At 52.9% G+C, this 25,252-nt stretch overlaps 1 protein-coding gene and 1 pseudogene across 12 annotated transcripts in view; both read left to right on the top strand.

Annotated features, from left to right (window-relative positions):
• PEBP4 (phosphatidylethanolamine binding protein 4) overlaps nucleotides 1-25,252 on the top strand; it is a 265,326-nt gene that overhangs the window by 216,037 nt on the left and 24,037 nt on the right. The window lies entirely within an intron of this gene.
• LOC309664847 (small ribosomal subunit protein eS4 pseudogene) lies at nucleotides 4,818-5,968 on the top strand (annotated as a pseudogene). The gene has a single exon. The product of its transcript is annotated as a small ribosomal subunit protein eS4 pseudogene (transcript).

The following is a 25,252-nucleotide window of genomic DNA, read 5'->3' as shown; positions in this document are numbered from 1 at the left end:
GTATTGGATTTAAGAATAAGGAGCTTTAAAAAAAAAAGAAACAACGCATACCTGGGTCCCATCCACCCATGGAATCCCAGTCTCTTGTGTTTGGATGATGGATACAAGGTGTGCCCTGGACTGAAGCTCAGGTTTGCCACCACTTTTTCGTCATCCCTGGTGTATTCCTTTCAATGATTTCACATAAGGAAAACGGGCTGGAAAAAAGTTAAGTGAGGAACAGGCAAAGAAACCAAAGGGCATGTCCCCTGGGGAAGAGAAGCTCTGAAGAGGAATTGTAAATTCTTCTGGTGTTTAAAATCCATGAGATCGGACTTCCCTGGGGGCACAGTGGTTAAGAATCCACCTGCCAATGCAGGAGACACAGGTTCAATCCCTGGTCCGGGAAGATCCCACATGCCGCAGAGCAACGAAGCCCGTGCCCCACAACTACTGAGCCCGCACGCCACAACTATGGAAGCCCCCGCGCCTAGAACCTGTGCTCCACAACGAGAGAAGCCACCGCAGTGAGAAGCCCGTGCAGCACAATGAAGAGTAGCCCCCGCTCCACGCAACTGGAGAAAGCCCGCACGCAGCAACGAAGACCCAACGCAGCCAAAAAAAATGTTAAAAAAAAAAAAAATCCATGAGATCGGGGAGCAAGTCTTTTCCACATCTCTCTCTTCTCTTGGCACTAAGTACCTGGCATGCAGGGGTCATCCAGTGACACCTGAGCAATGAATGAATGAAATAGTTGAAAAAAGTCACACAAGGAGAAAAGTTAATCTTGTTCCGTGGGACCCCAGGCAGAGCTACAACCATGGCAGTTATGCTAGGGAGCTAGATGAACTTCTTCACAATAATAATAGCTAAGCTTGGTTAGTTTGGTAGGCTGGGCACTGCTTGACATGTATCATCTCCTGTCATCCTCACAAAACCCTATAGAGCAGGCACTTGAATTGTTCCCATTTTACAGAGGAAGAGGAAACGGAAGCAAAGAAATGTTAAGAAGTCCCCTATCCAAGGTCCTAGAGCTGTGACGTGGCCGTGCTGGATTTAAACCCAGACACTCTCGCTCCAGCGTGCACTGCTCTTAAACACTTACTTAACCATGAGAGCTGCACAGAGATGGTCTGACACTCTGGGAGAAGGTCGCCAACCCTCCATCCCCAGAGGAGCCAGAGCCAAGAATGAACAAGTCATCATGGTTGGTGACGTCATGAAGGGGATTCAAGCAGCAACAGAAGGGTGGACTAGGTGACTTTCCAGACTTCTTCCAGCTCTCAGAGAAGAGAATTCTGTGTCTCAGTCCATTTGGATTGTTATAACAACTGCCATAGGCTGAGTGGCTCAAAAGACAAACATTTATTTCTCCAAATTCTAGAGGCTGGGAAATCCAAGATCAAGGTGCTGGCAGATCCAATGTCTGGACAGCCACCTTGTATCCTCACATGGCCCCAAGAGAGCAGAGAGAGGAAGCAAACTCTCTCCTGTCACTTCTTATAAGGGCACTAATCCCATCAGGAGGGATCCACTCTCATGACCTAATCACTTCCCAAAAGGCCCCACCTCCAAATACCATCACATTGATACCATTAGGGTTTCAACATGTGAATTTGAGGGGAACACAAACATTCAGTCCGTAGCACTCTGTCATTTTATTCCTCTGCCCTGGGTCATTTTTGTGAGAGAAGAGTTATTTGGAGTTACTCTATCTGAAGTGGAAAGAGTACTAGCTTGGGAGTCAGGACCCCAGGTTCCAGCTTGAACTGCAGGCAGCTCTGTGCTCTGAAGTTCCTCAACTGTTAAAGATGGGAAATTTCTAGCCCCTTCAAGTCCAAGATCCCACAGTTCTCTGATTTGGTGTCGGGGGAGGAAAAGGAAGACCACGGTAGGGAAAGGGGACCCCACTTTGCTCCTTACACAAAAGCGATTCTACCTTTCTGGGACCCTGCCGTCCCTTTTATCTTTAGAGGCATGATGATTAGATAGATGCCTGACTAAGAAGAAACCAGTCGGGTCAATATCTGGCCATCCATCCCCATGGAACTTGGCCTTTTTCTCCCTTCAGGACTGAGAACCTGACCATTTGGGCATCTCAAAATTAATCTTGCTTTTTCTCAACAATGGGCAAAGCCTGATGTCAGAAATATCCAGAAAAACTGTTGGAGCAGAATTCTGGCTACATCTGCAGATAGGCATTTTGAAGGGCCACCCTGAATTTTCGCTGGACTGCTCCCTGCCTCATGGTTTTCCACCCCTCTGTTGCTTTTAGAGATGTATATTTATATACATATAAGTATCTCTTTCCCTGAGAGACAATGAAGCTCAGCCACTGGGAGTTCAGTGTGATCCTGTAGAATCTGTTACGAAGGAATTTCACTGGGTCGGGGAGCAGAGACTGTGTATTCAGGACATTACCTGGTTAATAAAAAAATTGCACAGCTCCCAGAAACACATGAGATTTCCTTTCCTATTTTTTCCGCTTTAAAGTAACAAAGGGGGGACTTCCCTGGTGGTCCAGTGGTTAAGACTCCGCGCTTCCACTGCTGGGGGCACAGGTTCGATCCCTGGTCGGGGAACTAAGATCCCTCATGCAGCGTCTAACAGCCCTAAATTAATTAATTAATTAATTAAAAACAAATTAATTAATTAACCAAGGGTATGTCGCTTCCCCCATTTTTGCCAATTTAAATTGCAATTATTCTTTTTTGAGACAATAAGCAAACTAACAGTAAGGGTTAAATAATTTGTTAAAGGGTCGTGGGGTAGAGAGGAGGTGGGATTTGGAAAGGGGGTTGGGGGGACTGGAATCTGCCAGTAGCAGCAATAAATGCAGAGTTGTGCCTCAGGCATAATATATCAAAGAAAATATAATGCATCCAGCTTAAAACTAATGATTGCCGTATAATTAGATGAGAAGCATTGTGCTATAAATGTGTATTCTTTAGCGTGCTGTGATTTTACTGTAAAAAAAAGAGAGAGAGCGAGAAAGAAGGAGACAGAAAAACACAGAGCCCAGCAACATACTATAAAAAGAACCTTCTGTTGACTTCTCTACTGTTTAGTATTCCTTGGCTGTTCTCCCTTGGGAGTGTGTAATTAGTACTTTATGAAGAGTACATTTAAAGCAGTTTAATATTCACCTCATTCAATCTGAAACAATGTGATCCATGCTTAGACAAATCAGTGCTCCTTGCTGACATAATCTGTCAGAACATTACCTCTGAAAAGACCTTTCAGGAGGTTTGGATGTTAATTAGTTGTCTATCATGTATAAACAGAGCAGTGAGCAGAAGGGGCTCCGACAGGCCAGAGGGATACGTTGGGAAATGCATTTTGTATGAACGCGGCTTGCAGGGGGGTCTTCTCGCTCTCCCCCCCTCCCCCCATCCCCCCCTCCCCCGTGTCAGCAGCCACGCATGCTTTGGACCTCTTCCGGGCAAGAAAAGAGCTTTCCGGTGGCTTCAAGGGGCACCTCCAGCCCCCAGAGGGGACTGGGGATACTAAAGGGGTCCCCCGTACATCACCCCTGCCCCTGACACCTGCTGGCGCCCCAGGAAAGGGCCACCTGCAAGTGTGGCAGGAAGCATGACCTCACAGGCCCACCTGGCTTGCTGGGAGGCTCCAGGCTTTGGGCCCCGGCTGGGTCCCACCTCCTGTGTGTGGAGAGAGCCGGGAAGAGATGAAGGTGTTCTGATGCCCATCTCCTTGCTCATCCGAAAGCTCTGCTCCTCCGGGCAGCCAGTCCGCTGTAAACAGAGCTGCATGGTACAAAAGAGGACTCCCCAACACGGGAATTCATGCAACTTCGCCCAACAGCTCGGCTTCTCAGAGGGCCGGCAAGGTTCAGAATGTACAGGGCACGGAGTCCAGACGCAGCCTCAGGATGATCCTTTGCCAAAGTGCATCCTGCAAAGGCACTGCCTTTGTGAGCTGTCTAGGGATTTGAACTAGCTGTCCTTTGTCCTGGACTTAGAATGCCCTTGTGCGAAGCGCTTCCTAGCACGTTGAAGGTGCTTACTAAGCAGTGTCAGGACATCATTCTGTTGTTCTTGCCAGGCTCGTGATTCCAAGATGGCATGGCAGCTGGCAGCAGGAACCTTCCCCTGCCCAGGGTCAAGCAAGCCCCACCCACTCAGCTGTGTCCCCCACTGGTCTTCCTTTCCCCACTCCCAGCACCCCACCTTCCTTTAGTGGGCCCAACCCCCACAGGCTCTGTATTCAACATTCTTTCCATGAGCAACCACTAAGCGCCTACTGTGTGCACTGCACTGCGGTACATTCTGGGACAGCAAAGATACGTAAGTCGTGGTCTCAGCTCATGGGCCATTTACAGACCCATAAACTTATTACCACAGTTTGGGGTCATTATAACTAGTGTCAGAGAGGCAATATCATTTAGTGGTGGAAGGAGGGCACTGAGGTCATACTGCTTGGATTCAGATCCCAGCCTCACCTTGGGCAGGTTATTTAGCTGCTCTGAGCCTCAGTTTCCTTATCTGTAAAATGGGGATAAGACCCTTTCATGGGTTTTTGAATGTTAAATGGTATAATTCAGTAAAGTGCTTAGCGTAAGGCGTAGGATGTACTAAGTGCTCGATTAATGTTTGTCCCCCACCCCCAAATAGTATAACAATCAAAGTGCCTAAAGGCAGAAGAGGGAGATACTAACTGTGCCTGGGTAGTCTTGGAAGGCTTCCTGGAGGAGGTGACATTTGAGCTATGTTTTAAAGGACTGCGTAGAAGTTTACCAGGTAAAGAAGTAACAGGATGGCTTTCTAGATACAGGAACAGTGAATTATAGGTGGAAAGAGGCACAGAAATAAGCAGGGTGTTGGCAATAGGAAGACATGGCCCCTGTGCACCGAGTCACACTGCTGAGTTCCAGCCCGGGAGGCTGGTCGCAGGTGACCCTCCAGAACCAGCCACGGGATGGCACAAGTACACAGAAGAGAGTGCTCCAGTTTCCGCGGCTGGGTGATGATGGGGTTTTTCCAGCAGCCGAGGAACTAGTCCTTTTCACTGTATTTCTCAAAAAGAAGAATCGCTCTCTTTTCGTGCCTAGTGTAGCCATGGCTCGCGGTCCGAAGAAACACCTGAAGCACATAGCAGCTCCAAAGCATTGGATGCTGGATAAACTGACTGGCGTGTTTGCTCCTCGTCCATCTACTGGTCCCCACAAGCTGAGGGAATGTCTCAAGGAACAGAGTTAAGTATGCCCTAACAGGAGATGAAGTAAAGAAGATCTGCATGCAGCGTTTCATTAAGATTGATGGCAAGGTCCTCACTGATATAACCTACCCTGCTGGTTTTATAGATGTCATCAGCATTGACATGACTGGAGAGAATTTTCGTCTGACCTATGACACCAAGGGTCACTTTGCTATTCATCATATTACACCTGAGGAGGCCAAGTATAAGTTGTGCAAAGTGAGAAAGATCTTTGTGGGAACAAAAGGAATCCCTCATCTGGTGACCCATGATACTCACACCATCTGCTGCACTGATCCCCTCATCAAGGTGAATGACACCATTCAAACTGATTTGGAGACTGGCAAGATTACTGATTTCATCACATTTGACACTGGTAACCTGTGCACGGTGACTGGAGGTGCTAACCTGGGAAGAATTGGTGTGATCACTAACCGGGAGAGACATCCTGGTTCTTTTGATGTAGTTCATGTGAAAGATGCCAACGGCAATAGCTTTGCCACCCGGGTCTCCAACATTTTCGTTATTGGCAAAGGCAACAAACCATGGATCTCTCTTCCTCGTGGAAAGGGTATCCACCTTACCGTTGCTGAGGAGAGAGACAAGAGACTGGCGGCAAACAGAGCAGTGGATAAAATGATCTCTAAGTGACATGATTGGAAAAGTCTTTGTACTTAAAGATAACTACCACATAATTTTTAAAAAAAAGAAAAAAAGAAAGAAAGAAAAAGAATCAAGATCTCAAACTCCCCTGGCCTGAGTATCCACCCAAACCTGAACCCACGGGCAGAGCTAGGCTCCCAGGAGGCAGTGGAACATCAAAGAAAGCAGGACCATCCTCTCCCGGCTCCAGCCCCTGCAGCTGTGAGCCTTCCCCGCGCCCCCTTCCCGCCCCAGCATTGCCCCGGGCTCGCTGGGGGGATGGAGGGATGGGCATACAGCCCCCAGCGCCCGGGACGCAAAAGTGCTCAGTACGTGGTGGCTCTTATTATTAATGAAAAGAGCTTGCTCTGACCCACACTTTTTTCAGAACTGCTTCCTTCTCTAGTTTTTCACTTGACAGCAAGCCAGGACTCAAGAGGACCAGGGAGTCGCCGGTGTCCTCTCAGCAAAGCCCTGGGTCCCCCTGGGCCCCAGGTCTATGTGGGGCCTCTTGTAGTCCCACAGACTCCCAGACACCACCTCCCGCCCAAGACAAAGCTGGTGGTGGGACCAAGGTCCCAACCCTACAAGCAGCCGCTCGACATAACCCCAGGTCTTCCTCTCCTCGTGAAACCCTGGGCCTCTGCCTTCCGAGCAGGGCCTTGGTTGGTCACCTTGTAGAATATCCCAGACTCTGGGAGGGTGCTGTCCTCCCCACCACACCAAGGACAGTGTGGGCCGTCCCTCACTCATTGAGCAGTAATGATACCACCCCGCATCTCTCAGGCACCTGCTGCGGGGTAGACGCCTTCTACTGAGAACCCTCACCGCAGCCCTCTGAAACAAGTAGGCACTATTACAGCCATGAGGCAGACAATTCACTAAGTCCCGGGGAGGTTGAAGAGTGATCCGAAGGCCCGCAGGCAGGCAAGCAGCAAAACTGGGGGTCTAGGCCTTGTCTACTTCCAAACTCCCCCCGCCCCCAATTTTACACTAGGCCAGGCATAGCAAACTACAGCCCACGGGCCAGATCGGCCTGTTTTTGTAAGACCTGTGAACTAAGAATATTTCTTACATTTTTAAAGAGTTGTAAGAAAAGAAAGAAAGAAACAAAGAACATGTGATCAAAATCGCCTGTGGCCCACGAAGCCTCAAATATTTACCACGTGGGCCTTTGCAAAAAGTTTGCCAGCCCTGCCCTGGAGCCCATGGGGCCACCCAGGGAACATCTGATTCGGGACCAGACGTTGGGTACCAGAGGTCCAAGTGGAAAAGCCACAGTAGGGAAGACAGACGTTTGACCAGGACAATGCTGTTGCGTGACTCGCCGCTTCAAAGCCATTTTTAAAAAGGTCTTTAGTAGAGATGAGATCGGGCTGAAAGGAGCACCAGTAATTTCTCTCTCTCTCTGCAGGCTTTATAGTTGATGAAATTTTTCACACACAATGTCTATTTCATGTAGTTATTATCCCCACTTTTTGAGTGAAAAGTGGAAAAGCTGAGAGGGGAAATGACTGATTTAGGGGTCCCTAGTGAATATCCTCTCCAGGTTCCATGACCTCAAAGCCAGTGTTCTTTCCATCGCACCAGGGCTGCGTCTGAGCCCCAGGGCATCTGGGGAAGGGAAGCAGAGAGACGGTGCCGGGACTGGCCAGGAGGGGAGCTAGTGTGGTGACCATTAGTCCCAGCGCCTCTTTCTTGGCATACAGATTGCCTTTATATGCATCTCAGATTTCCTTTTTTTAACACAAGCCCAGCTATCTTGGAGCTGTTTCAGCCACTGAGTCAGCCCTCAAGAAAAGCACCCCAATTTGCTGTAACTCGGGGGTGATTCTAGCCCATACTCATCAAGCTAAATGACCGCCCTCAAGGGCAGGGATGCCTGATTTCCAGTCCCAGCTCTGCCGCCAGCCAGCTTTGTGACCTAGGACAGGCCAGCATCCCTCTCTGTGCCTCCCTTTCCTCCCTGGGAAACGGAGTCCCCACCCACTCCTTAGCCCACATGGGACTGTGGGAAAGTGAATGAGATCATGTCTGTGTGGGGCTTGGTGGAAGGAAGCAGCAGTACAAGGTAGTATTATTTTCTGGGTCTAGCTGGGCAGTTGCCATGAAGCTGCTGAGATGTACAAGTCTTTCAACGGCCTCGGGAACCCATCCCAGGAATGCCATGGGAAGGCAGTGTATCAGAACCAGCTTAGGCTCCCAAGCCACTGGGGAGTGAGTTCAAAGCCCAGCTCAGCCACTTACCAGCTTTGGCAAACCACCCAATTCCTTTCAGCCTCAGTTTCCACACCTGTAAAATGGGAATAATCCCAACCACAGAGGGCTGTGTGGTTAAGGATTAAATAAACTAATCCCCAGCACTCATGTCTATGAATACCGTGGGCCTTGTCAGGACACCTCTTTGTGTTTTTCCCTGAACTGTCTCCAAATAAGCACAAATGTCCTCCCTCCACGTTCCCCCTCAGGACGGCCTTCTGCAGGAGGGATGGGCTGGGCTTACCAAGCACCCCCTCTTAAAAAAGAAAAGTGAGAAATGAAGCAGTGAGGCCACGCCTCTCCCGGCATCACCCAGGCAGCCTGTGACCTGCAGGGCCGGGGGTCCAAGGCCAGGGGACTGGGTGAGGCCAGATGTTCCCTGGAGCCCTTTCCCCTTGGGCAGTGGTGGAGAGGGCCCCCAAGTTCTGGACCCAACAGTGCCAACCTTAGCAGCCAACACTCTCCGGCCAGCCAGCCAAGGGCAGCAGGCCACAGCGCCCTTCGCCCTCACCAGGTGCAAAATGAAGGGCCTCAGTGAGCCGCAGGCATAAATGAACTGTCTTCCTGGCCTCTTTTTGTAGGGCAGGAAGGGACACAAAGTTGGGGGATCGGACGCCTACGGAGAAGGTCTCCGGTAGGCAGGAGTGCTGATGGAGCCGTGGTTGAGGTTGGTGGTGGCCCAGGCCAGCAAGGGAGCTGAGAGATCCTTCCAGCAGAGGGTGTGAGAACCAGCCACGAACCAGCCACGAACCAGCCGGGCCTCCTGCAGCTCACACCAAAGCTGTGGAGCCAATCTGGCCGAGACGGTCTGAATTAGTCACCAGTTTGGCAAGGAGTTAAATCAGTTACATAACAGCCTCCCTTGCTCTCCACTGGCTCTCCTGAGCTGGGCTCTCTCGGGGTGAAGGGGCTGGGGTAGTGGGAGGGAGGTGACATTCTGGGAGCCGAGGGGCTGAGGTTCCCCCACCAGCCCTCCCCAGGCCTGCTCCAGCCTGGCAGGGCCAGAAGGAGGCGCCAGCTGTTCACCTCCTGTCTGAGCCTTGCCCCACCCCCCCCACCGCCTCCCAAACAGTCCCTTGCTAGCCAATCCCTTGCTAGCCTTGCAACCCGAGGGCTCCAGGCTCCAAGCGTTAGCAGGGAAGATGCCCCAGACGAGGAGTTAAACTGTTTCTCAGCTCCTGGCAGCTCAGAAGCACTGCAGAGCACTCCCAGGCCCAGTTCCCCTGCTTAACTTGTTATAAGACATCATTATAATTAACTATTTTCAAGAAGCATTTAGCAAGCACCTTTGGTCGTGCCCTGTTCAAGGCATTGTAGGAGCTACAAATGTGAATAAGAAACAGATACACAGCGGCAAAAGTAGCTCGGAATTATAACACCTTTCCTCCGGAAAGGAGAGCACTTTCATATAAAGGAACTCAAAGCCATGAGCCCCATTTCCTGCTGAGGGTCAGATTTAATCCCTGCATAAGGGCTGGAGAAACCAGCCTTGACCTGGGAAATGCCCGAAACGGCACAGGCTTCTTGTGGCCAGAGTTTCTTGCTGATTTACTCACCCACTGCTCTTGGCTGAACGAAGAACAATAAATGTTTAACAGTATTAATAATGGGTGACGGTGATGGCGACGAGCATGATGACAAAAATAACGTTAGAGGAGAGTACACGTGTCCCATTTCGGCCCCAAGCCCTTGGGACTTTAATCCTTCCTTTGTCCCTATTGGCACTTCTGTTACACCCACAAGGTAATAGAAAACAGGGGTAGAAGTTTGGGAAACATTTAAGAGTCATTCACGCAGACTTTCTGACTTCAAGCAGGACTTGACTAACTCATCCAGGAAGAGTCACCTTTGCAGCAAGTGGGTGAACACAGGAGCCCATGAGGGGAGCGGGGGCTTTGTGGGCCCTTCCTCCCCCTCCCAAGCCTAAGTTAAGGGAAAGTCCCCAGACCAGGCTCTGGGGAGATTGGTGATGACATCAAGGGCCACGTTCCCTGCTCATCATTCCACCAGATTTGTGACATTAGGAACTGGTAGAGATCTCAGAGATTCCCTAGTCCAGCCTTCATTGTTCAGATGAGAACACAAGAGGCCCAGAGAGGAGAAATGACTCACCTGGGGCCACACAGTAGAGCTGGAACTCCAACTCCCATCTCTCTTTTTTTTTTTTAAAGCTCATTTATTTATTTTTTGAATACTTATTCATTATTTATTTATTTATTTAATGGCCGTGCCGGATCTTAGTTGCGGCACGCGGGATCTTTTAGTTGCGGCGTGCAGACTTCGTACCTGCGGCACGCGAACTCTTAGTTGCAGCATGCGTGCGGTATCGAGTTCCCTGACCAGGGATCAAACCCGGGCCCCCTGCCTTGGGAACGTGGAGTCTTACCCACTGGACCACCAGGGAAGTCCCTCGCATCTCCTTTTATCGCGCCGTGAAAACCGGGCAGGGAGAGGTGATGGAGGACGGATGCAGGGGAGCTATCAGCCTCCCCTACTCGTGGAGGTCCACGCGATCCATAATCCCTGCCTCTCTGGCTCCGTAGCAGGCAGGTGATAGCTTTGCACAGAGGGGGAAGCAGCTGCCCCAAGGAGGACATGCAAGTGGCCGTGACGCCAAGTCAGTGTGTTTCTAGAACAATGAGCCTTTCCCCTGTGCTCAGCTCCCTAGAAAAGAGCTTAAAGAGGTAAACTACCCTCAGGCCCGCAGGCAAATTCCTGATGAGAATCTGATCCAGTTTCTATCTCCCAAAGATCTATTCGAGTGTCTACTTGGGAAAAGCTTCCCCAGCAAATATTTACAGCCAATTAGAGAAAATTAAAGCATTCAGTGGGAAACCTTGTGTCCATTTAGGCCATGCAATCACTCACTCATTCAGCAAACTTCTACCGAGTGTCTACTCTGTGGATTCAGTGATGAAGAAGATAGGGTCTCTGATCTTAGTACACCCGCGGGCTAGTAGGTGAGACGGAAGAAGGAGCAGTTACCTCGGGGACTTTCATTGCTGCAATGTAAGACATTTGGGGAGCACAGGAGAGGCGAGGAGTTGGGCAGCTTCTCAGAGGAGACGCCGGACCCTGGGCGCTCAGGAGCCACCTGGAAGCCACAAGCCCACCCTGGGCAGATGCAATCTGATCCACTTGCTTTTAGGTTTCTCTTTGCCCTTCGTCCCTTCCTCTCCCCCAGAGTTCAGACATTCTTTTTCTCATGGCAACATACCCCCTCAGCAACCCCTAGCTCCTGCCTCTGCCTTCAAACTTTCCTTTCCCATCATTTTCCCCATTTGGGACCCAAACTGAGCCCACACCCTACTGATGAACGGGTAGACTTGGCATGTAGGTTGTGGGGAGGGGCCCCACTAGACTCACCCGGACAGATGTGCTCTGTCCCCCGCACAGCTGTCTGGGCAGCCCATCTGCACTCACTTCCTGCCTCCCGGCTCTAGCCCCTCACGCCTCCCACACAGGGGTGGGGAAGTCTGGTCCGAAAGCCAGTATTGAGCCCTCCCACCCACCCACCCACCCACGAGCGCACTAAAGCCAGTAGCCCAGGGCCCTGGCTTCCACCCTCCACCCTCCTCCACAAGGAATGGTGGCCTGGGAAGGACTTCGGCAAGGTGGCCACTCTGGAGGGCTCCGCCTTGGGGTTCAACCTCAGGCTCTGGGCAGCTACGGGAGCTGCCCATCTCTCTAGTTCTCCCAGCAGCGTCTGTCCTTATGAAACACACTACAATATCACTGATCTGATTTCAGTATTTGGTCACAACTAAGGAGTCTGCTTCGCTCTGGCCAGGTGTCTCCGAAGGAAGGAAAACCTATTTTCAAAAAAAAGGTTTGATGTGAAAAGATGTCCCAGCTAAAAGTCTGCCCTTGTCGAGTTGACTCATTGTCTAGGTCCTTGTGGTGCCCCCAGTTTCAATGCTGGGAGGTGGGAGGAAATGGGGAATCTCGCGAGGAAGTGACTTCTCCGGAAACCTGTCTGTTTCTGGGGCGCTCTCAGTTCCCTCCTGGCCCCTGAGCAGGGCATGTGCATTCTCTGGGACTGTAAGGATAATTCAGGCAGCTCTGCGCCTCCCGTGAGCTGAAAATTGTTTAAGGACAGGAACTACAGCCCCGTAGCCCCCAGCCCTGGCTCTGTACATGGTAGGCACTCAATGAGAGTGTGCTGAACTGGGCTACTCCCTGGCCACCTGCCTGCGTCAAAAAGGAAAGCGGGGAATCTGATTAACCCTCTCAGTTTGCTCTTAGGAAACTCAAATTGGAAAATCAGAAAAAGGAGAGACATCGCAGTGATCTGTCTCCATGATGGAGAATGGGGACGGGAGAGTATTGGAGGAATGGGAAATTTGACTGTAAAATTAACAGGTATCTCCTACTCAACCCAGAGCCTTTTCTTTAATACTGTGTCCTAATGCATTAGGAGTTAGGGAGAAAGATGATAAATTGTTCCCTTTTCCTAGAAACGGAAATGTCTTAGGAGTGTGCGCAAACCCCAGAATCCTACATCTCCTGAACAGTGGGATTGCCTGGATGGGAACCGGCTTCTCTAAGCAGAAATGAGCCCCCAGAACAAGGCCTGGTGCCAAGAACAAGAGCAAAGAGCTAACCCAGGCTTTCTTGTTGCAAGAAGGTATCGCCTTCCTTGACCGCCATTTTTAAATGAGGGGAAATTCCAATTTGCCCCAGTCTTCCCACCACATCCACAGACACACACAGCCTTTGTATATGACTTTAGGTGAGGGGCAGTGCTAGCTTTTCTGCCAGGCTGGAAACCCATTAACCATGGATGTTGATTCAGGTTTTTCACATTGCTCACTTACGTGGCCTCAAGGTGACCAGACAACTGTGGAGTTAGGTTACTTTATTTTCAAAGTGTTTTGCTCAGTATCTAAGAAAGAAAATTTCTTTCACAAAGGCGTTCATGTCACCATTTTTCCACTTTACAAATCTGGCCACCGTAACAATGGCGGAGACCCTGAAATTCAGGTCCCAGCCTGAAAACTCTGATCACCCGATAAGTCTGAGCTTAATGTAACAGAAAGAGAAGGTGGATGAGAGATGGCTGATGACAAGAGGGTTGGATGACAGCTGGGCAGGAAGGCAGGCTGATAAGCCCGCAGCAGGCAAGGAGCCCCATCCTTGTCCGGGGCCTTTGAGGCAGGCTGCTTGGCAAAAGGAGAAACTCCTTTGTTTTAGGAATGGTAATTTATGCCCCTGTGTTTTCAAATGAGAGCAACCCAAAGTTTTCTTTAAATACACACACACACACACACACACACACACACACACACACACACACCCCTTCCCCCCCCCCCGCCCCTCCTCCTCTCCTCCTCCAAGGCAAGGCTTCTTTCCATTAGCCCAGTGATTTGGGACCTCTCTCCCTACTACAGGTTTAATAGAAAGGGAAAATCGATATTCACCAATTCACCCAGATTATTCTACTAGTTCATCGTGCTAGGGAAACCCTAGGACTGCACAGATGTTCCTGGGTATCAGACCCAAGGTCCACAAGGCAACTGGATCTTGGAGGGAAGGGACAGAGCTTCATTCCAACCACTTGCAAGAGTCAAAAATAGTCTTGTGGGCCCTCCGAGACCCCCAGAATAACAGCTTCCGTGGGCTTCTGAGTTGAGGACCCCAGCCTCTGCTCTCCTAACCTAGGGACCTTGGTTTAGGGTAGCCACCCTCACCCACCCCAACTCTGTCTAGAAGCAGGAGGCTTGACCTTGGACCCCCTGCAGCACGGAGCCCTTGGGACAGATTTCACAACCCAGCACTGAGTTTTACTACAAGTTTCAGACAAAGAAGGTGTGTCGAAGCGGAGAGCATGCTTCTGCCCGCTGCGTGGGTGTCAAGTTAAATACCTTCTTGTCAACACTTGAATGTGTTGAACATCACTCACAAGGGCATTCTTTAAGAAACCTATTAACTTAATTACCCAGGCTTTTTTTTTTTTCTCCCTCTCCCCCCATCCATGCACCTCATATAAAAATTTGGCTTTCTTCTTTTCTGAGATACTTTTGAGGTAACTCCTCTCCCCTCAGTACTCCCCTCGGTACTCCTCTCCCTTATACCTTGTTTATTTCTCTAACAGTTAGTCAGGGTGGTTGCCCTGGTTAGACTGACTCCTTGCCTCGGGTCCTGGCGCTGCAGGAAGCTAAGAGACAGCAAAGTGTGCCCCTAGCGAAGGGGGAGTGTGGGTCCTCTGGCATCCTCTTTTCTAACTGCCGGACAGGAGTGGAAATCTAGAGGAGAGCAGGGAAGGGATAAACCAAGCTCCTACAGGGTCTGCCCCCTCCTTCCTCTAGAAGGGGAGAGAGGATTCACCCAGAGACACAGGTCAATCAACAGGCATTTATTAAACACCAGCCAGGTACCCAGAATGATCCACTTCGATCTTGGAAGAAGAGAAAATTCTGCCCGGGTCAGTTTTTCCAAATCCCAGCTGCATGTACATCCAAGCCCCTGGGAAAATGAAGGACTTAATTTGGTATAAGGTATCTCACACCGGGAATCAGGAGAACCGGGTTCCAGAGCCCCGCTGCCTATAAGTGGTCCTGTGGATGCCGGGGCCCTGAATTGGTTCCTCAGTAAAAGGTAGAGGGTAGACCTCGCTAAGGGGTCTCTGAACTCCCTTCAGATCTCATCATCCGCGGCTCATCTCTGCTTCCACGGCTGTCGGCAGCTACCCACCTACACGGGGAATCTGCTCAAACGAAGGGAGGGAAAGGCAATGTCCAGACAGGCAAATGGCGACCATCTCAGAGAGTTGATCCGTGTGCTGTGTCTGGGGGCCAGGCCCTGGATGGGGACTCCCCTGTCCGGGGAGGGAGGAGGTGGGGAGAGGCAGGGGCTGGGGCAGGCGTGGCTCTCAGTTCAAGCAGGGTCAGTGGAGGTCATGAGCCTGGGAAGGCAGCTGTGCTTCTAGGGCTGACATGACAGAGAAGGGACCTCTTGCCCGCAGATCTGAAGGAAGAAGAGCTACACAGAGGCCCAAGAGACGTGTGAGGGAGGTACCGGCCAGCCAGTCCTCAGGCTCCCCTTCACTGCGTTGTGGGAAGTCCGGGCTGCCAGCTATGATAAAGGAAGAACACCCCTCAGCTTTCCTGCCAAAACCGTGCATAACCAAGAAGCAATTTTCAGACCTTTTCAGCTATCCCCATTCTCCTTCCAGGGAAGTGAAAGCACCAGAGCAAATTCAGAAACTCCAGCAGAGCTCTGTGGGATACCCCTTTCTGTACCCACACCTCAGACTGTCCTTTCCCTAGTCCCAAGAGCGGCTCCCCCCGCCCCAGACTCTCTGTGGACTAGTGTGGGTCCACACAGCCAAGAGGCATGGGTGTGGTGGGTCCCCTGTGTGGAATTCCAGAGTTCGAAGGGACCCAGCGGGTCATCTGGTCCAGCTCCCTGCCTCCAGGCAGGTCTGCTGCTAAGCGGCTCACTTGCTGTGAGCGCTCCTGCGTGTACAGTGACGGCAGAGAGAGAGGCCTGGTCTGCAGTCAGAGCCTCGTGGCTTCCCAGCAGGAAGGGCTCTTTTCCCGGAAAGCCCTTGCTTGTGGGGAACTCCAGGACTACCTGATGCTGTTCCCACCCACCTGCCCAACTCGGGCCTGATAAAAGTCCGGTTACCTCTGATCCACACACACCCCCGCTTTCTTCACTCACCCCCAGCGACCCCCTCCATCTGTGTGCAGTTGGAGAGGGGGTGGGGCATTGGTGGAGGCTGAGGGTTTGACCCTAAGCACCCGAAGGCTGGAAAATTAGGATCTCAAGCCCTCAGTGCCCTCTCCTCCAAGGCATCTAGCATGCAGTTTCTCCCTGATGCAACTCTCCGCCAGGGTGGTTCTGTGACCCAGGATCCCTGAGGCTTGGGCACCTTCTAGGGCAGAAGAGAAGGCATCCCATTCTCTCCACACCCTGACCATGTCCCATCACTTACTGGCTGGTGGGCTTCTCTCCCTGCCCCCAGAGGGCTCCTCTCAGTGGTCCCTCCCATCTTATAGGCTTGGAGCCTCCATCTCACCCAAGAAGCTTAAGAACACCCTCTCTCGGGGGATCCCCCCTTATCTCCAAATGTGGGGGGGATCTGCGGTGGCAGATGCTTGGAGGGAGGGCAAAGCAGCAAAGGCTAATTTATTTCCCTTCCACACCTCCCTACGCAGTGTGTGCACGTGTGTGTGTGTGTGTGTGTGTGTGTGTGTGTGTGTGTGTGCGCGCGCATCCGTCCAAGTTGTTGGAATTGACTAAGAGTCTAAGCATTGAATAAGCCAGGGCCTGGGTCCAGGCGAAACCCCTCCCCTCCCCCCCAGGCTGGGACACACATCCCCTCCAATGCCAGGCTCTGTGGGAGACCGCACGCAGCCTGGGGCTCCTGCTCACAAACTCACACATTCCCTGAGAAAACCCCTGGGGCCTCTGTGGAGAGGCTTTCTGGGATACTTTTATGGCAAAAGAGGAAGTCTGGGGCATCACTGGAACAGTCTGGGCTGAGGATTGGGCAGATGCCCAGCAGAAGTAGAGTCAGACCACAACCTTCCCCATCTAAGCAGCCTTCAACCCCTTTCCTAGTCTCAGGCTGTTCAGTTAGGCGGGATCCCCAGGGTCTCACTGCTGCGCCTCAACCCTCCGCCACACACACACAGCTTTGTGCATGCATGCACACATACATGCATAGGTGACTCACATACATGTGCGCACACACACACACACACACACACACACACAGTGCCTGCCCTGCTGTTCACACTGACTCGCCCAGATCTGATCATAGCAGGCTCCGGCCCAGAGAAGCACTGAACTAAGAGTTGGAAGGAAACCTTGAGACTAGGGCACCTTCCTCAAGAAATTATTTTCATTATTTGACAGAAGAGTCCACTGAGGCTCCCAGATCCAATGCCCAGGGTCATCCAGCTCCAAGCCCAGAACTCCGTGGCCTCTCACAGGTCGCAGATCAGGAAGCTGAGCACAGGAGGGAAGCTGGGTCCCACAGAGGTTTGGGGGAGAGGCAGGGCCTGGACAAGGAGGGGCACCTCCAGGGGGTCCAGCACTACGTATCATTTAGAGCTCTGATGTCCAGCTCAGTAGCTACCAGCCACAGGTGCCAATTAAAATTAAAATTAATTAAAAAAATTTTTAATGTTTAAAAATTTAGTTCCTCAGCAGCACAAGCCGCATTTGAAGTGTTCAATAGCCACATGTGGCTAGCAGCTACTATATAAGACAACACGGATCTAGAACATTTCCATCATCACAGAATGTTGTATTCGATGGATAGTGCCTATCAGGAGGAGGTAGACTAGGGGAGCCAATATGAAGAGATTGGTTTCCTGATAGAAGGCTGAGGTCCATGTAGGAAGGAGAGGAGGAGAAAGCGGAGAAGAGGGCAGAAGAGAGGGGTGAAGAGGAAGAGACTGGAGAGAAGAGAGAACGGAGGAGGAAGAGGCTGCAATAAGAGAGAAGGGGAGGAAAGCAAGGGAAATCCTGTGGTCGAGAGCTGACCAGCTACTCCTAATCTGGGAGACTGACACTCTCCCCCACCCTGCTCCATAAAGGCCAGAGAACAGAATCACAGACCCTACAGTCAGGGACCACAGATACGGCATCTGGTGGTTTTCCAGACCTGAAGAGCCCAACCTGTCCCCAAATGGATCAGCCCTTGTGACCAGGCCTCTCTCCATCCCCCATGGTGGCTTTCACACCTGGGCTCCTGGATTCACAGAGATATGGCCCAGCTCCTTCCATTGGCAGGGGGTGAGGGACACATCTAACAGGGATGGCCCTGAGGCCCTTTCACAGATCACTGCAACAAAAATGTTTCCTGGGAAAAAAGAAGGAAGCAAACAAGCGAACTGAATCTAGTGAAATATAAATGCTTCTTCTGCCACAGGTTGGGTTCATTTTTCAAGCCAGGGGACAGCATCTTGACTCAGTCCCATAGACATATAATCCATTTTGTCACTTTCTCCCACATTCTTCTAAGCAAGCATTTGAGAGACAGCATTGAACTGGGTGAAGAGAATCACGTCTGAAATCAGTAATATCTGGGTTTAATCCCACTTCTGCCACCTAATGACCTGAACAAGTGGCTGATCTCCCCCAGCCTGTTTCCTGCCTTGAAGGGTCATTGGGATGATCAAGTGCACTGATGAATGTGGAATGCCTGGACCAGGCCCGTGCTGGGTGTGTGTCAGTCCCTCCCCTCCAGGCCCGGGTATGTACCTCTGCCACAGGAGCAGGAGACAGAGCAGCAGGGGGCCAAGACAAGATGCTCTGGAAGAGCTCAGGGCCAGAGGAGATGCAGAAGAGCAAACAGCTGTAGGTCTAGCCTGGGGTCGGGGTGGGGGGTGGGGGTGGGGGATGGTTCTGTACTACAGAAGGGAAGCACTAGGAGAGAGCACTTGAGGAAGGCTTCATAGTGGAAAAGAAGTGGGAACTAGACTGGAAAGATAAGGAGAAGCAGAGGAGGGCATTGAGACAGAAACTACAGCGCCAAGCTCACAGGGAAACTCAACTCTTATTAGTCAGGCCAAGGGCCTGAGGAGAGCTCTCAGCATCGCACTGGTAAATCCTCCAGCCACAGGGCTCCAGACCCTCCCCAGTTCACCTGGCCACCCCTCGTTCTTCCAGGTCCCACCTCCGCATCAGGTTGCCGATGCCTCTGCAGAACCTAAGGCTAGTGAACTGTTGACTCATCACAGCTCACGCCCCTCTCAGTGGCCTCACAGTGGCGCTCAGGGTCCCCTAAGTCGGGAGGACACTGGCAAAAGTGACCTGCTCCTGTCCAAAAAGTTTCCTGCCCCCAGGCCTGGGCGTGACCCAGGAGAGATTTAGGAAGATGTAGACTAGCCCTTCAGCCCAATCTGAGCATATTCAGGGTCACCCAAGAAATTCTGGCAAAGTGGAAAGAAATCATCTCTTCCCTCTAGAACTGATTTCCTGAACACAGCCCCCTTTGTTATGAGGTATGGGCAAAGTAACCTTGGACTATGAGTCAGGAGGCTTAGATCATGGACCAGGACACCTGGATTCCGTTCCCAGATCTGCAGCCGATTGGAACTATAACCTCGGGCAAGTCACTTAACCTCTTGGGAGCTTGTGTTCACCACCTGCAAATTGGGGATGATAAGTCTTGTCCTTTCTGCCTCCTTGGGAAGGAGGGTTAAATGATACCATGGCATGAAAGTGCCTGATAGGCCTCAAGAGAGGAGAGCGGCCGACACGCGTATTGGACGGTGGTTGTTATTGCCTAATAACCACGACACCACCTCCGAGTGACTCACCTCACCTGTTTGCTCTCTGAGCCTTTCTAAAGGTGCCTTTCCTACCACGGTGCCCCCTGCTGAGAGGCCAAGTATGGGGTGGGAGATGCTTTTTCTGCCCTGCGTTGTCAGGGGGCGACTGTCTCCAAGGCGAGGGCACTGAAAATGGGAGGTTGGTCAGGGGCCCAGGAACCTACATTCCTGGCATCCTCTGCCCTCCTCTGACCCCAATTATCTGCAAATGGCCTGGAGGCAGGGCTGGGCCAGCGCCCAGATGGGAACACTGAGGCTGCAGGCTGACTCATTAGAGTTTCTTGCCACTGGCAGACCTTGTCATGATGGCCTGTGGCTCCTCTCCAGTTTCTGACCGAAAGACCATAGTTAGGCAGTTCCGGAACTCTAGGGAAAGAAAATTGGCCTGTCTCTCCATCCTCCAGGGTGTGGGGACTCTGATTCTGCCCATCCCACCTGCCTCAGATGCTACCAGCCACCCAAGGTCCCCTGGCCACCACCAGGGGCTTGTCCATGACAAGTGTATTGGATTGTTTACTTCCACTACCCATTTTATCCCAAGTGAACTCATGTTCCCCTGACAGCTTTCTACAATCATATGAGGTCGGGGCGGGACTCAAAGAACAACTTGAGTCTCTCAGTGAGCTAATCCTGGGAACGCAGGGGCAAGTCTCTCTTTAAAAATATTCCCTGCATGGCAGGTCACACTAGCCTGCAGCCACAACACCCAGGGCTGTGATCTCACCAAGCTCCAGGAAGCCAAACAGGGTCAGGCTTGGCTAGTCCCGAGCAGGGAGACCTCCCAAGCGAAACACAGGTGTTGCTGGTGAATCAGCAGGCAAGCCCCTCCCTCCTGGAGTCTAGCTCTTCTCAAGTGAAGGCGTTGACACTGGGATGATTTGTGAGCTCCTATTGGCATCGGTGTGGGGCAGAGGAAGGGGGCGTGGTACAGCCAGCGGCTGCTAGATGCTTCTTCTCTGCAGCCACGTGTTACAAGTGTCGACACTGTCCATAGGAATCGGGGTGTATATGCTTCCTCCCTCCGCATCCCCTGCCCACTTCCTAAGGCTGGTCACTGTCAGGCATCTCCCTAGACTCCTGGGGGGTGGGGTGCGGTTTCAACCAGATAAGGGATGGAGGAGGAAAAGGCAGCCTCCGAGGGGCCTCAGGCTCAGTAACCAGTGGGCCCGCAACCCAAACAGCTGGGGGCTGTGGCTACCACGAGTCTCCAGACCTCAGCCCCCAGGACGGTCCCTTCTGGTTTGGGAATGAGTAAGGATAAAAGGGGTCCATTAAATGAAGGCAGTCATTAGTCTGTTTTACGAGCACACAGATATTCATTATACCCCAACCCCATCATTAGAGGCTGCAGCGAAAGAGAGCTCAGGGGCCCCTTTTTTATTGCTGTAGATCCTGAGGGGGTTTCTCCCCCAAAGGGAGCTCTGCTTCTGCTTCCCAGCAGGGGGTCCTGCCCCTGGACAAGGTCAGTTGCCTCCACGCCCTTTCCTGCTCCTTCATCCTCAATCCTCCCTCCCCCAGCCACCAAGCAGCCCAAGGGGAGGGTCAAGCATTTCAAGGAGTAGGTGAAAAGGGCCTGGGGCTCCTTGGGGGTGAGGAGGCGCTGGAAGGGCCCTGGCCTGGCAGCTGGGGTCCAGAAATATGGGCCTCCCCTTCCCCGCCAAGCACCACTGTCAGGTGGAGAGCCGATTCGTGCTTCTTCCAGGAAGCCCTCCCCGCCCCAGACTAGGCCCTCTGTAAATCCTCTTCTTAGCACTCATCTCCCCTGTAATTGACCTCTTTACTCTCGTGTCCCTGCCAGCCTGCATGCCACCCTCTCATGGGCACAGCACTTGGCACCTAGCAGGTACTCAGTGTGGGCTACGTTGGCATTAGCCAGGAGCCAGGGCGGGTGAATTGGGGTAGAAAGAGGGACTTTCCCCTAGCCCCAATTCTTCTCTGCCTTCTCCCACAGCACGAACGATCTGATGGCCTGACCGCTTTCTCAAAGCCACAATCTGCAAGTAACTGAAAAACCATCCCCGTTGTCTAGACCGCGCCCCCACTTACTTCCTAAATATTATCCCTTCACACAAATCCCACTGAGCAGCTATCTGCCCCCTTCCTGAGGGGGTCACCCAGGGATGGCATCCAGCCAAGCCTTCTCCTCCAGGGCCAGCCCCTCACGCAGGACAGGACAGCTGGTTCAGTAGGGCAGAGGAGGCGCGGGGGCTCACCCTCTCCCCCATTAGGGCTGGAAGCGCCAATGGTAATAGGTTGGAGCCCACCCCGCTGGTGCAGGCCGTCGAGGCTGAACGGAGCGTGGCCAGACCCCACGGAGAGGAGCGGAGCTGGAGCTGGCAGATTGATCAGCTGTCGTTTGCTTTCGTTAAAGGCCCCTTGCTCATGCACTGCAGCCTCGGATGCCAGGGCAATTAACTGCTCACAGCGAAGAAAAGTTCCGGGGAGAAGTTTGTCTTGGCTCCCTGTGGCATAGCCTAGGGATTGGCCTGTCATCCCAGAACCCCAGACTCCCAGGGTGGAAGGCCTCTGAGGTCCAGCCACATGGGTTAGGGCTGGAAGGAGGCAAGCTGAGCCCCAGCCCCAGAAGCCTCGGGAGTCAGCAGCTGTGAAAGCCCCTTAACCCCACTTTGGGCTTGTTCTCTGCTGTCACCTCGTCCCCTTTCCTCCCATCTCCTCATAGCCCTGGGCACTGTCACCTGGAATTGCTGGGCCCTCCTCAAGGTTGTGCAAAGACCCATTTCAACACACTTTGAGACCGATGATGATCCCGATCGGGCCGGCAGCCAAGCACCACAGCTGCCCGAGCCCAGCTCTCCACCTGCCGGGGAGGAGGGTGGGTGCCGCTTCCAGAGGCAGCCAGGGTCCTCTGCACAAACCTCCCCACTGGCCTCTGGGGCTCAGCTGAGTGACCCTAAACAGGTGACACCCACTGAAGGGGCAGCGTAGTGACCCAATTCACTTGGCCTTGCCAGAGAGGGCCGTAGATCCCCCTTCCTCTCCCTGGGATTATGTCAGTTTCCAAGCATTCCAGAGACGGATGGGACCAGATGTGAGGCCAGGGTGGAGTGGAGTTTACTGACCTCAGTCTCTGTTGTTTTTTCACTGTGATTGCCAAGCTCCCCAGATTGGCATCTGCCTGCCGGGCACTGTAAAAGGTGACACAACAGAATGAGAGCAAGCCCTGGTCCCGGCTGACAACTGCTCTGCCCCAGTGGGCCACGTTCACCGTTCCCTTGGCCTTGACACAGGCAGGCAGGGGCACGAAGGCCCACCGCTCCACCCATGGTGTGGCCAAGGAAGACGAGGGCAGCCTGGCAGCTGGTCGGGGATGGCAAGTTTGCATGGGCATCTGTGAAGAAAGAAAGCTGAGGGAAGCATGTGACTGCAGCCCTCCTGCTGGGACCAGATTTTTTTCCCCCCCACCGCCCCCCAGAGCAGACCCCGACCTGCCACCTGCGCCGTCTCACACACCCTCCTCTGGTCCTCAGGCTGCAAGAAAGAGCAAGGCTCTCTTGCCTCCTCCTTCCCCAGAGATTTCTAAACACCTGGGGAGGGACTACCCTGGCGCTCCTGTGCTTAGGACTCCGTGCTCTCCCTCCGTGCACTGCCAAGGGTCCAGGGGGTTCAAGCCCTGGTTGGGGAACTGAGATCCCACAAGCCGTACGGAGCGGCCAAAAAATAATAATAATAAGTAAATAAACACCTGGGGAATCAACATTCCCCCTCCTCAAATAGAGTCGGGAGTGGGGAGCATGATGGGGGGAAGGAAGCACCAGTGGGTGTGTATCCAACACCCCGTAGAACACCCAGCAAAAAGTGCACCCAGACGTGGCTACACGGGCCCCCCTCCAGCAGGAGGGGCTGCCTTGCCTAAGGCCAGAGACTCAAAGGCTCAGAAAAGTGAGTGACACCAAGACTCACTGACCGGGCCTGCTTGTCGTGGCTCCAAGCAGGGGTGCAGGGAAGAAGGGTGCACACCAGGCCTCATGTCTCCCGGTCCCGGCCGGGGCCCCAAGCCCTCCCCACCTCCTGCGACCGCCCAGGAGTCTGAATAATAATCTGACTCGAGAGCTGGGGCCACCGCAGCACCTAAAGGTCAGCCAGGTGCTGCCCAGGGAAGGGTGATCCCACGGGGGCTCCTGAGCCTGGGAGAGACCTGAAATGGGACAGTCGGGGACAAGAGCTCAGGTGGCTCCCGCCGTTGCTGCCACCACAGTTCTGATGAGGAGTCCCCCGCCCAGTCCAGAGACCCCAGGGCCCTGAGAGCACGACGCTGCCGCAGTGCTTCTCAGACTTTAGGGTGCATGCGGATGACCGCAAGTTCTTGTTAAAAGAAAGATCCTGATTCACATTATGTCTGAGGTGGAACCCAAGATTTGCATTTCTAACAAGTTCTCATGTGATGCTGCTGCCGCTTTGAGTAGCAGGGGGCTAGAGACTGGGGCCAAGTTCACTGTCAGTCCCTCCGAGAAGAGCAAGATGTGATTTGAATGAGACTTAGGTCTGTTTCTGCTTATTATCACCCTTTCTAAGGAGCACGGGGCTTCACGGAGCCTCCAGATCTTGCCAGCATATTTTCTTGCTCAAAAGTCCTGATCCCCAAGCTTCCTTCCAGAAAGTCCCTCGCTCCTTCCTTCCTTCTTTCCTCCCTTCCTTCATTCCTTTTCACAAGGCTGCCCCAGGCCTGGGCCCTTTTGGTGGGGAAGCAGGGAGAGGCCCCAAAGTACAGATTCTGCCTTGGAGCCAAGTATGGAACAAAAAGTAGGGCAAAGGAGGGAGACAAAGCCGAGGACAGAGCCCAGGAGCCTGACTGAGGACCCGCCAGCCTCTGGGGCCTGGATTCTCTAGGACAGCCAGCATCCCATAGATGGTACACGGGGAGGACAGAGTAGCCCAGAGACAGTTGGCCATTTCCTGGTGGGCGGTAGAGGGCAGGATGGTACGGGAGGGGTGGGGGGAGGCTTAGGCAAAAAGAGAGGAGATGGAAGGACCAGGAGGGCCAGGATCCAGAGGAGACTGCTGAGCCAGGCACCCTGAGAAGCCTCCTTGGCCGTCGGTGAAGGTGGTCCCTACCCTGTGAACCTGGGGGCGCCCCCATGTAGCTCTCACAAGCACCCTGGGATCATTCCAGATGCCAGCACTCCCTGACCACTCACAAACCCTGGGGTACTACTCCCCAGGCCAGGGAGGGGCTAGGGGGCTGCTGGGCCCCCTCTGTCCAGCTGGAGTTGGGGAGCAAAGATCTCGGCAGATCACCTCCTCCCAGTTTATTGGTCCTCCCCAGTTCCTCCTGGTCTCTTCTGGGGTTGCAGCCACCCAGCCAGAAAGACTAGATGCTGGAGATGAGAGATGCAAGGCGATAAGAGTGGGCCTGAGGAGGCAGCCCTGCAACTCCCTCCCCTCTGGCTGGACTGCAGTCTCTCAAGCCCTGTTTGTTTTGGGGATTAACGGGCAGTGTTTCCTAATTGCTCTCAGCTCTAGGGAGAGGGGGCAGGTCAGCCTGCAGCGTCCTACCACAGGAGAGGCAGGAGGGCAGGAGGGCAGGGACAGGGACGCCTCCACTCCTAGCTGACCTCCTCTCCTGCCAGGGCTCCCCTTCCTTCCTGCATCCCCACCCCTTTGGCGCTCACACTCCGGAGGGTGACAGAGAACAGCTCAGTTCTTACTCACAGCCCTCAGTCCTACTCAGTCATCTCTTTGTCCTGGTCTTCTGCCTGGAGATTCCCACACCCACTTCTCCTAATCCCACGGTCCACGCTTTAGCCTTGCCCGGCCCCCTTCCCCAGCGCCCTGCAGCCTGCTGCCCCCTTCATGCTCCACCCCTGACATACCCAGCAATGAAAAGCTGCCTGGGAGAGGGAGCACGT

Source organism: Balaenoptera physalus (assembly GCF_965194825.1).
Source record: "Balaenoptera physalus genome assembly, chromosome: 7".
NCBI lineage: Eukaryota > Metazoa > Chordata > Mammalia > Artiodactyla > Balaenopteridae > Balaenoptera > Balaenoptera physalus.
Note: the sequence above shows the minus strand (reverse complement) of the source record. Positions and strands in the feature narration are given on the sequence as shown.